This window comes from Apostichopus japonicus, chromosome 11, assembly GCF_037975245.1.
Source record: "Apostichopus japonicus isolate 1M-3 chromosome 11, ASM3797524v1, whole genome shotgun sequence".
NCBI lineage: Eukaryota > Metazoa > Echinodermata > Holothuroidea > Aspidochirotida > Stichopodidae > Apostichopus > Apostichopus japonicus.
In genome coordinates, this window is record NC_092571.1 from 27,725,500 (window position 1) to 27,739,424 (window position 13,925).

Below are 13,925 nucleotides of genomic sequence, written 5' to 3' on the forward strand. Positions count from 1 at the left end.
GAAGGAAAAAGGACGAAGCATGTAACCAAGGGAGAGAACCCTTCTATCCGCGTAAAGAGCGGGAAGGGAGGAACAAGGCTACGAGGTACGCCCCAAGTGAAACTCCCGACACTTAGGAGGCGCACGAGTAGCGAAACCCATGGAGAAACATGAAAATATATACAAATATATGAAGGTTCAAACATGAAACAACAACAACGTAATCGAACCGCCTATCCGCCTAGTATTGGATAGGAGTTCGCGGCTTACAAGATACGTTACAAGGGGAAACACTTCCGACATATGGAAGCAACGTAACTAAACATATATGTATCGAAAAACTTGTAAAAAGGACGAAACATGTATATAAGGGAGAGAACCCCCCTAACCGCGAACCAGCGGAGGGGGGAACAAGGCTACGAGGTACGCCCCAAGTCATGAGACTCAGGGAGCGCACGTAGCAACAACTGGAGAAAACATGAAAATATACAACAATATATGAGAACAAGGTTACTCCCGTCTTAACATGACAAAACAACGAAACGAACCGTCTAACTCGACTAGCTAGTTGATAGCGGAACGTGGTTACAAACTACGCTACAAAAGTGAAAACCCACACTAAAAGCGTAAAAGGTAACGAAAGTACATGAAACAAGCAAAACATCTTATGAGAAGTATGAAAGCTGAAAAACATGTACATAAGAAAACACATGCCTATCCGCGTAAACAAGGCGGAAAAAGGCAAACGAACGAAGTAGTCTCGCAGAACTACTACCTGTGAAAACAACGTTACGCTAAAAAAACGAACGCATGGGCGAGAGTGTACATAAAAAACAGCCCCAAAACACCCTTCCCTACAAGAAAAGGATACTTATCAGGCTGGAAAAGATGTTGGAAGTCTAGAACTCCTGATAGGAAACTTCTAGGTATAATAATCCAAGGTATCCGGGCGAAATTCGGCGAAAAAATTTTCCCAATCCGAAAACACTATGAGACACTTTGGTGGTAGAAAAATGAAGGAGGTCACTAGGGTCAGTGAGGGTGTACAGTGTTAAAAGATTACCAGGGCATACTAGACACGGTAGAATGCGGTGCTTAGGTTGTGGGGAGACAGGTAAGTGGGGAACGAAGTAAATATATATATAAATATATATATATATATATATATATATATATATATATATTTATATATATATATATATATATATATACAGTAATTACACTTCATTAGCCCTTTTGAAAAGTTAAACAAAGCAATAATACCTTGTAATCCCAAAAGGTTTCCAAAATATATCTCTTTTTTTCTGAACGTGACCCGTTAAAGATATTTTCACATATGAAATTATTGAAATGAATCGAAGCGAAACGAAATTATTTAACGTTAATGGGGAACGGGAAAAAATATATACTTCTTACCCATCTTGCGAGTAATGATCTATCTTGTAAGTTACAACCAAACTTATTCTGCACAGTTACCTTTTTTTCACGAATGTTCGACTCGTTTTTTGTCAATATTTTGTGGCCAGAATGTGGATATTTGCCTACAGTTTGTACATCAAAGATTTCAACGTGTCATATTTATCAGGAGGGTAGTGATAGGAAAGTTCTTAAGATCCCCATTCAATCTTCTTTCTCCAACCCCACGTGCACCACCCCGGGCAACCCCACCACGACCCTCCTCCCCCGAGTAAACCAACATCCCTTCAGCCCCCTCCCAGTAGCATACTTTCTCATAGCTCTGCTTTAGTTTCTTTTTCTTCTTCTTCTTCTTCTTCTTCTTTTTCTTCTTCACATTCATCATATGACGTCACGAGTACTTTAACATACCTTCGAGCACTAGAGTAAACATACCCCATATCATGATCTTCTATATATGTATGTTCTGTTTTCAACTTTTTTTCTTACGTTTCCCTTACTTTCAATTTCATTATTAAGTTTCATTTTCAATAAAGAATGAAAGAAGAAAAGGGCCCTTGTTCGGATATTTCCCTGGGCAATTAAAAGTTCCAACTTTGTTTTACTCTCAGGAATGGAAAGGAAAGTGGCAAACTAGAGTGCCTGCACTTGTCGGTATGTGTTTTAATGAAGACGTGAATCACAGGAGAATTTTCTCTAACAGAGAAATTAAAATTCTTGCCATACAACCATATATTACCTCATTATCCCCCTCAGCACTTTGAAAAAATTGGGTCAATAAAGCTTGACATGAATTTTAAGAAACTTCACGACACTGTGGGAATAATATTCGAAAGAAAATGCCATTTCATAATTCATTCTTCAGGGGCCGAAATATAGTAGCAAATTATTAAGGATTTTTTTTTTTAAATAAAGGAATTAAAAAAAGTCATATTCAGAAATAGCAGAAAAAACAAAGCCATTCAACAATGGTTCCTTTATTGACTATATCCGATAGTTATACAGCATTTACATTAGTTCCGTATATTAATTCTTAATATTAACTATTTACCTCAGAGAGAGGGGAAAAACAGAAAAGTGATTTATGCTTAGAGTAATTGCGTTCACAACAGAATTTGAAGTGGTCTTTAAACTGAACTGACCAATTATTTTCTTTATATTGCAAATAATGACGATAAAATATAGATAAGTTAATATATTACCGAGTTGCTAACTGCTTGTGATGTAATAGCAATTAAAAAACGATCTGAAATACACATTGAAAGTCATAAGGAAAGACATATATTTGTATAAAGGCAAATTATGAATTATTTATTATTTTATGCTAAATTTGATGCAATTATCTGTAGGCTAAGCGTGTCTTCGTTTGATTAAATCGTTATTTTATTTTGCAAGTAGTTTTGGTAACATTTTGTGAACATTTTTTGTTTGCAATAGATAACACCTAAAATAATCTATAAAATACAGATAACATTAATATAATCATCATAATTCATTGCATAAATGGATGTTAAATATTTCGTGGACTAAACATATTTCCATGAGTGCGTTATTCACTTCCCAGATGAGAACAAACCTGGACGATTTGAAAGAAATTTTTATCAACTAATTTCATTGATTTTTTTTAGGTGCATGAGGGTTGAGGGCTTTGAGAAGTTGAGAACAGTCAAATTAATAATAAAGTTCCTTTTTAATCACAGGGAGTCATAATTTAGTATTATTGAAATATATTGTAATATTATCCAAAACTTTTTACGAAATATCCACCCAAAAAGACCTGTGGGTTAACGGGAAAATGAAACTCTCTATATACTCTTCAAGTTATAGTAACTTATTGTACCATCATCACGTATTATATTCTACCCGTGATCTCTTTCCTTGGCGAATTTCAAAAGCAAAATAAACATGAAGTAGATAGCTTCATGTCAATGTAAGGGCCATTAACATCGAGGGCAATTATGGAAACCCAAAGAGTCCCTGGGACAGATTTCTGGGGGTGCAAAGAAGGTTGTATACGCAATGCGCAGAAGTGACAGGACTTATCACAATTTTAGGAGCGAATGGAAAGTAAACATGGCGTAATGACGTCTTTAGTCTTATTTCGCTGAAATTTTGACAAACAAAAACAGAATAGTATGTGATACATTTAATTAAACGCTCAATTTATTTAGCTTATAAGAGAAACTATGACAGTAATAAAATACATTTGTATATTCGAATGAGGCGCTCTAGATGGACATTGCTATATTTGTTTTCTGTATTAGTGTGTGTGTCTGTATGTGTATGTGTGCAATGCTTACTTTTTTTAATATACATGCAAATGAACAGAGCTACCTCATTTCACATCAATTGTTAAAATGTCACGTATACTAGACAAGACTTTGATTGGGGAGGGGAAGGTGGGGGTTGGTAGGAAGAGGTAAGAGAGAAAGGGGTAGATGAGGTGATGAGGTACAGTTTTATTCTACTACTGCCATGGTTCATGCAAGATCGGACCCCACAGGAGAGTTATATCTTCAGGAGTTCAGGCCCTGTTTGACACTCTATACATTTCCTTATAATGTAAATTATGAAAAATGAAGACAACATTCTTCACAGAAGGCTTTTTCCCGAGCACACGCCCATATTTTTGCCCCGAACCCATCACTTATTCCCCTCTCGACTGTTGTGTGTATCACAAGATAGAATCAAATATTTCATTCCAATAAATACAAGAAAAAAATGGAACAACCGCTGAATGACCTTTTAGGAGATCTTTTTCTGTCTTTTGTTTTAAAATCGTTCAATTTCCCATGCAGTCGCATTTAATAATATAAGTAATTAGGTTAGCTTAAATTCTGTAGAGAATAGAAGCGAAGTCGAGTGGAACTTTAAAGGTCTATGTAAGTGAAAAAATAACGACAGATAAAATGTAATTTAATAGGAAATAAATAACTAATATGATCCGCGACTGTAATTTATAAACAGGAAGAAGGAAGTTTGTAAGTTTTTAATCTTATTTAGTGTAAATGCAAGTTGATAAAATCGAAAATCAAACATGCGCCATATATATATGATATGATATGATATATATATATATATATATATATATATATATATATATATATATATATATATATATACGTAGGTCCGGGGTTCGATTCCTACCTTCGCCTGACGAGTCCCAAAGGACGAAACCGGTCGTGAAGTGGCATTTTGCTAGTGTGCTGACCTTTAATAATTTGTGTATTTATTCAATTTAACCTTAAAAAGAAAAAAACATGTCACAGTACGATATTCGTAACCTGTCAGTTTTGTTCGCTTTTGAGACGAGTTAACGTGAAGTCTCCTTTCTAAGTAATCTTTAAAATAACGTTCTCTATTGGTCAGATCTCATGAGGGTATGTGTCGCTTTGATATTATTGGTTGTTGTGGATGGATTCGTTTGAGGTATGCTGCAAGGTCCTGATCGATTCACTTTTGGCCGGGTATGCATACAAATCATTATAAACCAATTTAATGTTTTTTATATTATAAACAGAAAACAAGAAAACGTCAAATGACAGGGGAGAGGGGGGGGGGGGAAGTCATCAATGTATACCATAAATTATAGGAGATATTACATTTCTGTCATCAAATATGATATGACTCTTTTCCCCCATAGGATGTTCTCTTTGCAGGGTATACTGCACAAGTGGACTAACACGCAGTGACAGGTTTCAAATAACGTTAAAAGAGGACTCAGAGGAGTTTGTTAAAGAATGTGTATAGTTTCTTTTAAGAATACATTTCATGATACATATTGAATTTTTCCTATATTTGTACAAATGATGATTGTTTATTGATAGATTCCATTCTTTGTTATTTAACTGTAATATTTAATATTATTATTATTATCTTAAAGGAGCTGCTTCGTCTAAATGTTTCTAAAGCTTCTGGACCGGATGCAATCCATCCGTATTTGTTGAAGACTTTTGCACACCATTTCTGCGTTCCGCTCTCGTTGATTTTTAGTAAATTTATGGATGAAGGTTATGTTCCTAGGGACTGGAGATGTGCTAATATTACCCCAATTTTCAAGAAGAGGATAAGACTAAGCCCTGTAATTATAGGCCCGTTAGTCTCACTAGTTTAGTTTGTAAGGTCATGGAGTCTATTGTTAAAAAGTCTTTGGTCTGTCACTTCAGCAGTCAGTCTTTGATCAGAGATTCTCAACATGGCTTTTGTCAAAAAAGGTCTTGTCTCACTAATATCCTTGAGTTTATGGAAGATGTAACAAGCTCACTAAATAGGCAGAGGTCTGTAGATGTTGTGTTCCTGGATTTCCAGAAGGCCTTTGACAAAGTTCCCCACCAGCGTCTTTTACTTAGGCTGAAGAGCATGGGTGTCTTAGGGAATTTACTGTCTTGGATCGGGAATTGGCTTGGTAATAGGGAACAGAGGGTGGTAATTAATGGCTGTGCTTCTTCTTGGCAGAACTTTACTAGTGGGGTTCCACAAGGGTCTGTATTAGGTCCCCTGTTGTTTGTTGCATATATAAATGACATCGACGGAGATATTTTGTGTACAGCTAAGAAGTTTGCTGATGACACCAAATTGTATTCCGAGGTCTCTTCCAAAAGCGATTCTGAGAAATTTCAAGCGGATTTAGATAAGATTTTTTCCTGGTCTCAGGGGTGGCAAATGCTTTTTAATATTGATAAATGTAAGGTAATGCGCATTGTTAGTAGTAACCAAAAGTTTACATACAATCTAAATGGTGGGGAGTTACAGGAGGTCTCTGTTGAAAGAGACCTAGGTATCTACATTGACTCGTCTCTGCAACCTTCTAAACATTGTCTTGAAGCTGCTGAAAGAGGTAATAGGGTTTTAGGTATGATCAAGAGGAACTTTAGTTTTCTGAAAGAGGACATCGTAGTTAGGCTTTATAAGCAGTTGGTTAGGCCTCATCTGGAGTATGCTGTGCAGGCTTGGAACCCTTATTTTGCTAAGGATAAGGAAGTACTTGAAAAGGTCCAGAGGAGGGCTACTAGGATGATTAGTTCCTTAAAGAGGGTTCCTTATTATAGGCGGTTACAACTGTTGAATCTCACCACACTGGAGCTTAGGAGGTTACGTGGGGACTTGATCCAGGTTTTCAAGATTGTGTATGGTTTCGACAATTTATCCTTTACCGACTTTTTCATGTTTGCAAACAGTAGTTGTACTAGAGGTCATTGTCTTAAACTTCAAAAGTCGCATAGTAGGATTAATATTCGGCATAACTTTTTTTCTAATAGGGTTGTGAATGAGTGGAATAGTTTGCCTGAGAACGTTGTACTTGCAAGTAGTGTCAATGGGTTTAAGAATGCTTTGGACAAGCACTTTAAGCATTGTAATCGGGTCTGAGTGTTTGTGTCTTCAGTTTTTTCCCTCTCTTTATAGGGTCCTTGATGGGGACTTAAGTGTCCCTCCTGATCCTTTTTTCTACTAAACTAAACTAAACTAAGTTATGATATAAAAGATGTTTATTGATGTTTTTATTTTTATTATTTTGACTGAAATTTGGCGTCATTGTGACTGAGAAATGTTAGTTTTGATCAAATTGTTTTTATCCGCCTAGCTAAAACCGGTGTTGTGGCCGAGTAGATATTTGAAGCAATGAGGCTTAGCAATCTAGATGATCTGGGTTTGATACCCGGCCGGGTCATAGTATGGTTGGTGCGCAGTTCATCCCAATAGCAATCTACGGTTTTCCCAACTGAAATGACTTTCTAAATTGAAAAGATCCTAAATTTGAGTTACAATGTTGAATTGGAAGCCACCCGACGTGTCAGTGGTAATCTATACGCCCTTGCGTGCTTCAACCCAAATTTGTGGTCGTTAAAGCGTCGTATAAATAACTGCTGATTATTATTATGAATATTATAAGAATGGGGGTTGAAACTCCTTGAGATATATCATATTAACAGTTGCTTAATTTTAACTTATAAAGGTATCTGTGTTTCAAAATTTTAATGCGTAACTTATGACTTTTTATTGTTACATAATTATGTAAAACCTTCAAACTTTCATGACGAATTTCATCGATTTAGGTTAACTAGAAAAAGAGTCTAGCACATCATGTCTTCTTGTACTTTCTTATCTTTCCTTTAACATTATTCAATATGCTTCGTGGGCAATTTAAAATCGACATATATCTTTAATGCCTACCACATCCACAAACCTATTTCAAAGTAAATAGGCTGTGATGTTGACGAAAGTGTATAGCCTACAAGCCCGACAGGGATCGAATTGAGGGTATAGAGTGAGAGGTTAGTTAGGAACTGCCTTGGATTTTCATTGAAATACACCGGCACCGCGGTAATTTTTGCAGCTTTCAAAAAGGACACAATGACAATTAACCCCCCTAAAAAATTGAAAAGCTATAGCATCACATTTGTGTTTTAAATGAGAGAATACAGAACAATCACGGACACCAAAAAAGAAAATTGTTTATAAGACCAGATGTCTACGTTTCCATTACTTGCTTAAATATTTGTTTTCTGACGAAAAAGCTGATGTTACCTTTTTGTTTTAATTTGAATATGAAGTGTTATGTTCATCGAAATCATTATAAGGGCATATACGGCAGCTAAGTTGAAGGGGCACTATATATAGCTTATCCCGAAGGTATACAGCGGATGGGTTTTTAAGGGTATTCTGGCAAGCGGTAAGAAACGTCGATTAATTTTTTGGTAATACCAAAGGTATTTCACGTTTCAAGGGAACTAGTTTGCGAAAGAAGATTTTATAGCTCGAAAAATATGGCTCATCGAAACTAGTATAGATCTTCATAAATTTCGTCTAAATGTTACTCAGAATGATATTATATATATATATATATATATATATATATATATATATATATATATATATATATATATATATATATAGATGTCATGTTCTTTTTCTCTCTCGCTTCATCTTTCTGACGAAAGGACATAACGTGCACATCTATAATTTTATTATGTAATTTAATTTTATATATTATTTTTTGCCATTTAAGAGTATAAACAACATTACCAGCACATGTGTGTCGCGAATATTTTCTAAAAGTCATTTGAATATGTCTGTTAACCTCAAAAGTTATTGCTAGATAATTAATGAGAAATTAGAAAGTGATAAATGTTAATGGTAAATTAAATATGCTCTGATAGCGATATGCAGAGATGGTGAATTCTGTCGATCTGCCTCCAAAACTGATAACACAACAATTCTTCCTAAAGATTCCACTTGTTATCAAATTATCAACGGAGACTTCTCCACAAAGCAAAATTTACCCTGATAGGAAAAGTACCCGGCTGCTTTGAAGTTAGACTTAAAAAAAAAATCTGCTAACTTCCACAAATTTGAAAAATAAACAACATATCTGTGTCAGATGACCTTAGGTGACGTCATAACAAAAGTGTAAATGGCATTGGTCAATAACCGAAGTTCAAGTTACAAACAATCTATAACAATGCAACAGTTACATGGAATCAGATTTTATTTTTTTCTCGTATCTCTCTTTTTTGTTTAACAATAATTACTATAGGAAATATTAAAATAATTAGTTTTATTTTCTTCTTCACAAACTTGAACAGAAAACGACCTACTTTTGGTGTATATGGGGAAACAGCTTTAAATCTTATCTAGCGTCAGTTTATTTACGTAAGTGAAAAATTCAATCCGTTGTGTTTATTTACATGTTAAATTGCCTTGCAAAACAGAAAATACCGTTACGCATGAAACTTACATATCACTTGGAATCCCTTATCCGTATCAGTTTTCCAATGATTTATTCTCTCATTTGACCTTTTAGTTTTGGAAACGACATGCACAGCAACCCAACCAAAGATGTAAATTTATTTTGTGGGGCGCTCGAAGAAACTACTTGAAACATCTCCAGATAAACAGAGCATATTTGCTTAGGGTAAAAGTGAAAGAAATGCCTTAAATGTGTAAATATTTGAATAAAACTCGTCTCTATACAAAATCACATCACGGTGAAAAGTGAGACTTTTTTCCTCTTATTCACGTTGCCAACCACCGCATGACAACTTTTTAACAAAAAATTAGAAACTGACGAATATTATTTTGAAAATATATGCATTTCTTTGAAAAACTTTCTTGTTTTTCACATCTAGCATACAATTTTTATAGATATGTTATTTATTTTTCCGTTTTTGCTGAACCTTTGAAGATGTAATACATTTTTAATGCATGGTGGATGGGGTTGGGGTTGAGAAGGGGTTACCGGTTGTCACTTTTGCGATTTTGCTTTTTTAACGTAGGCTATATATAATATTGAACAGTCATTGTTGAGTTTGAACAATTGCAGACGCGTTTCATTAAACTGTTTCGTTTCAAAGGAAAGATACAAACCTAACCATCATCTTATGTGTAATATGAAAAGAAAACTTTGATATAAAGAAACTGATAAGAAAAGAATTTCTCCGTCTGGGAGATACAATATAGTTGGAAATCCATATCTGAAGCGTGTCATTTTGCTAATCTGTGATGTCATAGTGCCACATGGATCTGAAACCCGTTCACATTTTATTGTTCATGGTAGAATGTTAGTAAACAGTGTTGGCATTGAAGCCAACGCCATCATTAGGCCGTTCTATGAAAACTTCGGTAATGTTAGTTTCAACAGTTATAAAATCCATCTAGTTTACAGACAAAAACAAAAAGAAACACAATGAAAATGGGAGCACACGTGACATGATGATAGTTAGACTTAAACCTGTGATATCTCCTCAAGTGGAAACCTCCGACATCTCTCAATCAAGTGGAAAAAGATTTTACTTAGCTGTTTTGGGGAAGTCTCTCCTTTTATTGATCACATAAAACAATGTCTAGTGAGCTTGTTGTCTTTTTCCTCAGGTCTGCACATGCGCATTATACTATGATATTCTGTTCGATTGTGCCAGTAGGAGGGGGAAGAGAGGTGCATGTCTTACGCCCACCCACCCCCTCCCCTTCACATGAAATTCATATCTTTTCCTGGCCATATAACTAGCCCTATCTAGCTTCAATATACTTATACAACGTTGTTGTCGAAGCATAGAATCGTACATTTAACCATCTGTTCATTCAATGATTTGGTTGAAAAGCGAATAAAGTTTAAGTTTGTCAATGCTAATAACTAACCGTCCCAAAGTACAGAGTGAATCTGGCAAATCTAATTTTAGAGGTCATATAATAACCATCTCGTTCAACTATTTTCTATTTAAATATACTACAATCTGTATAAAATATTTTTAATGCAATCTGTATGCATTAAAACTGTCACCAATTAATTGGGTTTCCTCCATATTATTTTCGAATGTGTTATGTCTACCAGCTATTTCTAATTACATGACCTTTCTATGAAACCAAAAGTAAGTAGTTAAATAAAACTTTATCGGAAAGTCAGTTAAAGTATTGATATATTAATTTTGTATTTGCTTCGAAACGTGCGTTTTTGTTAGCAACTTTTGCTACAATCTGGTGGTACGGTGATGATAATTTGATTATTTGCGATTTTTTTTATCAAATTCACGAAAAGTTTGTATTTACGTAAAGCATTCGATGGCGCTAGAAAGCGGAATATATTACGTACAAAAAATACATGCTGTACTTGCGAAATACATACATGGTTAACTTCAAAAGTACATTTTAGATATATTTATGTATATGTATACACATATATATTTTTGTACGTAATATATTCCGCTCTCTCGTTCCATAGCATTGAGCTATAACACGTGTACCCACCAATTCAAGTGAACTTAACGTAACCCGTCCTAATTTTTATTAAAGAGCAGTTACGTTAACTTCACAACATATGCCTACGTGTATTCCACTTGATACATGTTGGGAAACACAAAAAGTCCGTATGTATGTTTCGAATTATATTTCACTTGTTATTTCGCAAACTGTTGTAAACATATTTGTTTCTTTCTTGAGTACAAACTCAGCCATTAAGTGAAAGATTAGGTAACATGTGAACATGGTCATTTACTCAAGCTCATCAAAATCTAACCAGGATAAGTAGAGTAATGCTATACATATAATGCCATAGCAGGGCCTTTTTAAATAAACACTGGAGAGCCCCCCCCCCCCCGTCCAGTGTTGACCCTCCCAGTACAGCAATTTGCTACCATGATTTTTGCCCAGTTTAATTCCCAAAGTTATATCTATCTATCTATCTATCTATCTATCTATCTATCTATCTATCTATCTATCTATCTATCTATCTATCTATCTATCTATCTATCTATCTATCTATCTATCTATCTATCTATCTATCTATCTATCTATCTATCTATCTATCTATCTATCTATCTATCTATCTATCTATCTATCTATCTATCTATCTATCTATCTATCTATCTATCTATCTATCTATCTATCTATCTATCTATCTATCTATCTATCTATCTATCTATCTATCTATCTATCTATCTATCTATCTATCTATCTATCTATCTATCTATCTATCTATCTATCTATCTATCTATCTATCTATCTATCTATCTATCTATCTATCTATCTATCTATCTATCTATCTATCTATCTATCTATCTATCTATCTATCTATCTATCTATCTATCTATCTATCTATCTATCTATCTATCTATCTATCTATCTATCTATCTATCTATCTATCTATCTATCTATCTATCTATCTATCTATCTATCTATCTATCTATCTATCTATCTATCTATCTATCTATCTATCTATCTATCTATCTATCTATCTATCTATCTATCTATCTATCTATCTATCTATCTATCTATCTATCTATCTATCTATCTATCTATCTATCTATCTATCTATCTATCTATCTATCTATCTATCTATCTATCTATCTATCTATCTATCTATCTATCTATCTATCTATCTATCTATCTATCTATCTATCTATCTATCTATCTATCTATCTATCTATCTATCTATCTATCTATCTATCTATCTATCTATCTATCTATCTATCTATCTATCTATCTATCTATCTATCTATCTATCTATCTATCTATCTATCTATCTATCTATCTTACGTTTCTTATGTTTTGAGTTTGTGTATAATATTTCAAAAAGACCCAGGCTGCTAAAATTAACACATTTTCGTTTGGTTTATATCACTCTTGAACAGTTTGGAGTAGTGGAAGTGCATAATTATTCACTTAATTATACCGAAATCTGCTCATGTAAAATCACAAAGTTGTGATCCGAAAACGTTACCTGTTACTTATCACAACTCCAGCAATCAAACGTATGTCTAGATCACGCAACTATATGTGTTAAAGTAAGCCCGAAAAATTACATGAATAGTGATTTTATGTATTAAACACTAACATGCTTACATCGAAGAGGCCACAGAAAATAAATATCAACATTATTACATTATTTTTACACGTTGTCTTGTTAAAGAATCTACATACAAAATCGACTTTGGGTAATAATAAAAGTATGTTATGGCTAACTGACGTAGTATTGAATTTTGGACTTATGGACACTCTAGTGGTATTTTAACCATTTCCAGGTGTTTCTTTCTTAACAATATTTTGTCGATGTTTCGTAGATATTGGTAAATATATATAAATATTAAGGTTCAAACAGAAAATGAGTGTAATCATATGGCAGTCGCCATCTAAATATATGAATGATGTGGATTTTGAGTCGGAATTAGGGTTTTATTCAGGGAGTTGTAACATAAACAGGGCAATATAATAAAGGTGAGTTGCTGTTTGTTGCGAACATCTTTGAGCAAACCTACAATAAACATGTAGTATTGGCATGATGTAAACGTACCATGACTGTAGTGCTGACGTACTGTAACTATACATTTGGAGTGGTGTAAATGTAGTATGATGTAGAATTGGTATGGTGAAACCGTAGTATTATTGTAGTGCAGTTGTAAACAGATATGTTTAGAAAATAGTTCAACAAACAGTAACATGGGATCAGTAACATATTATGGAACGAAATCATTGGAACAATAACTTGTAACCAGTAACACTGATATCATGTGCATCCCAAGCAACCTTTAACTGGAGTTCAACATGAAATTCGCGTTCATATGTTATAATTGCAATATTATCGTAAAATTATACATGGTAACATCAGATAAACATGTGAAAATAATATAAGAGAATATAGTCTTGTTATTCTATCAGAAGCAGAATACACAATGTATCAACTACCAATTAAGAGTCTTTTACACAGACAGCATTATCTCGTTTTAATAGTTTTATCGATGAAAAATAATTGTTGTCCGTCACCATGCACAAACAACTGAACTTCATATTCCTCGGATATATTTCATTATCCGGAAGAAATTTAGCTTGTAAACAAAATTTCGTCTGTATTCCACCGTTCGAAAGACAAATCGAAATATCTCTCACTCTCGTACATCTATTTGTTACATGAACAAACTCATGTGTGGTCAACTTCCGGGCCCTACAGCATCGCCTAAATTTACATATACGTCCATACAGCACTTCAAATACCTATGACGTACCATGCTCTACCGGTAAACTTTCACCGACTTATATCTATA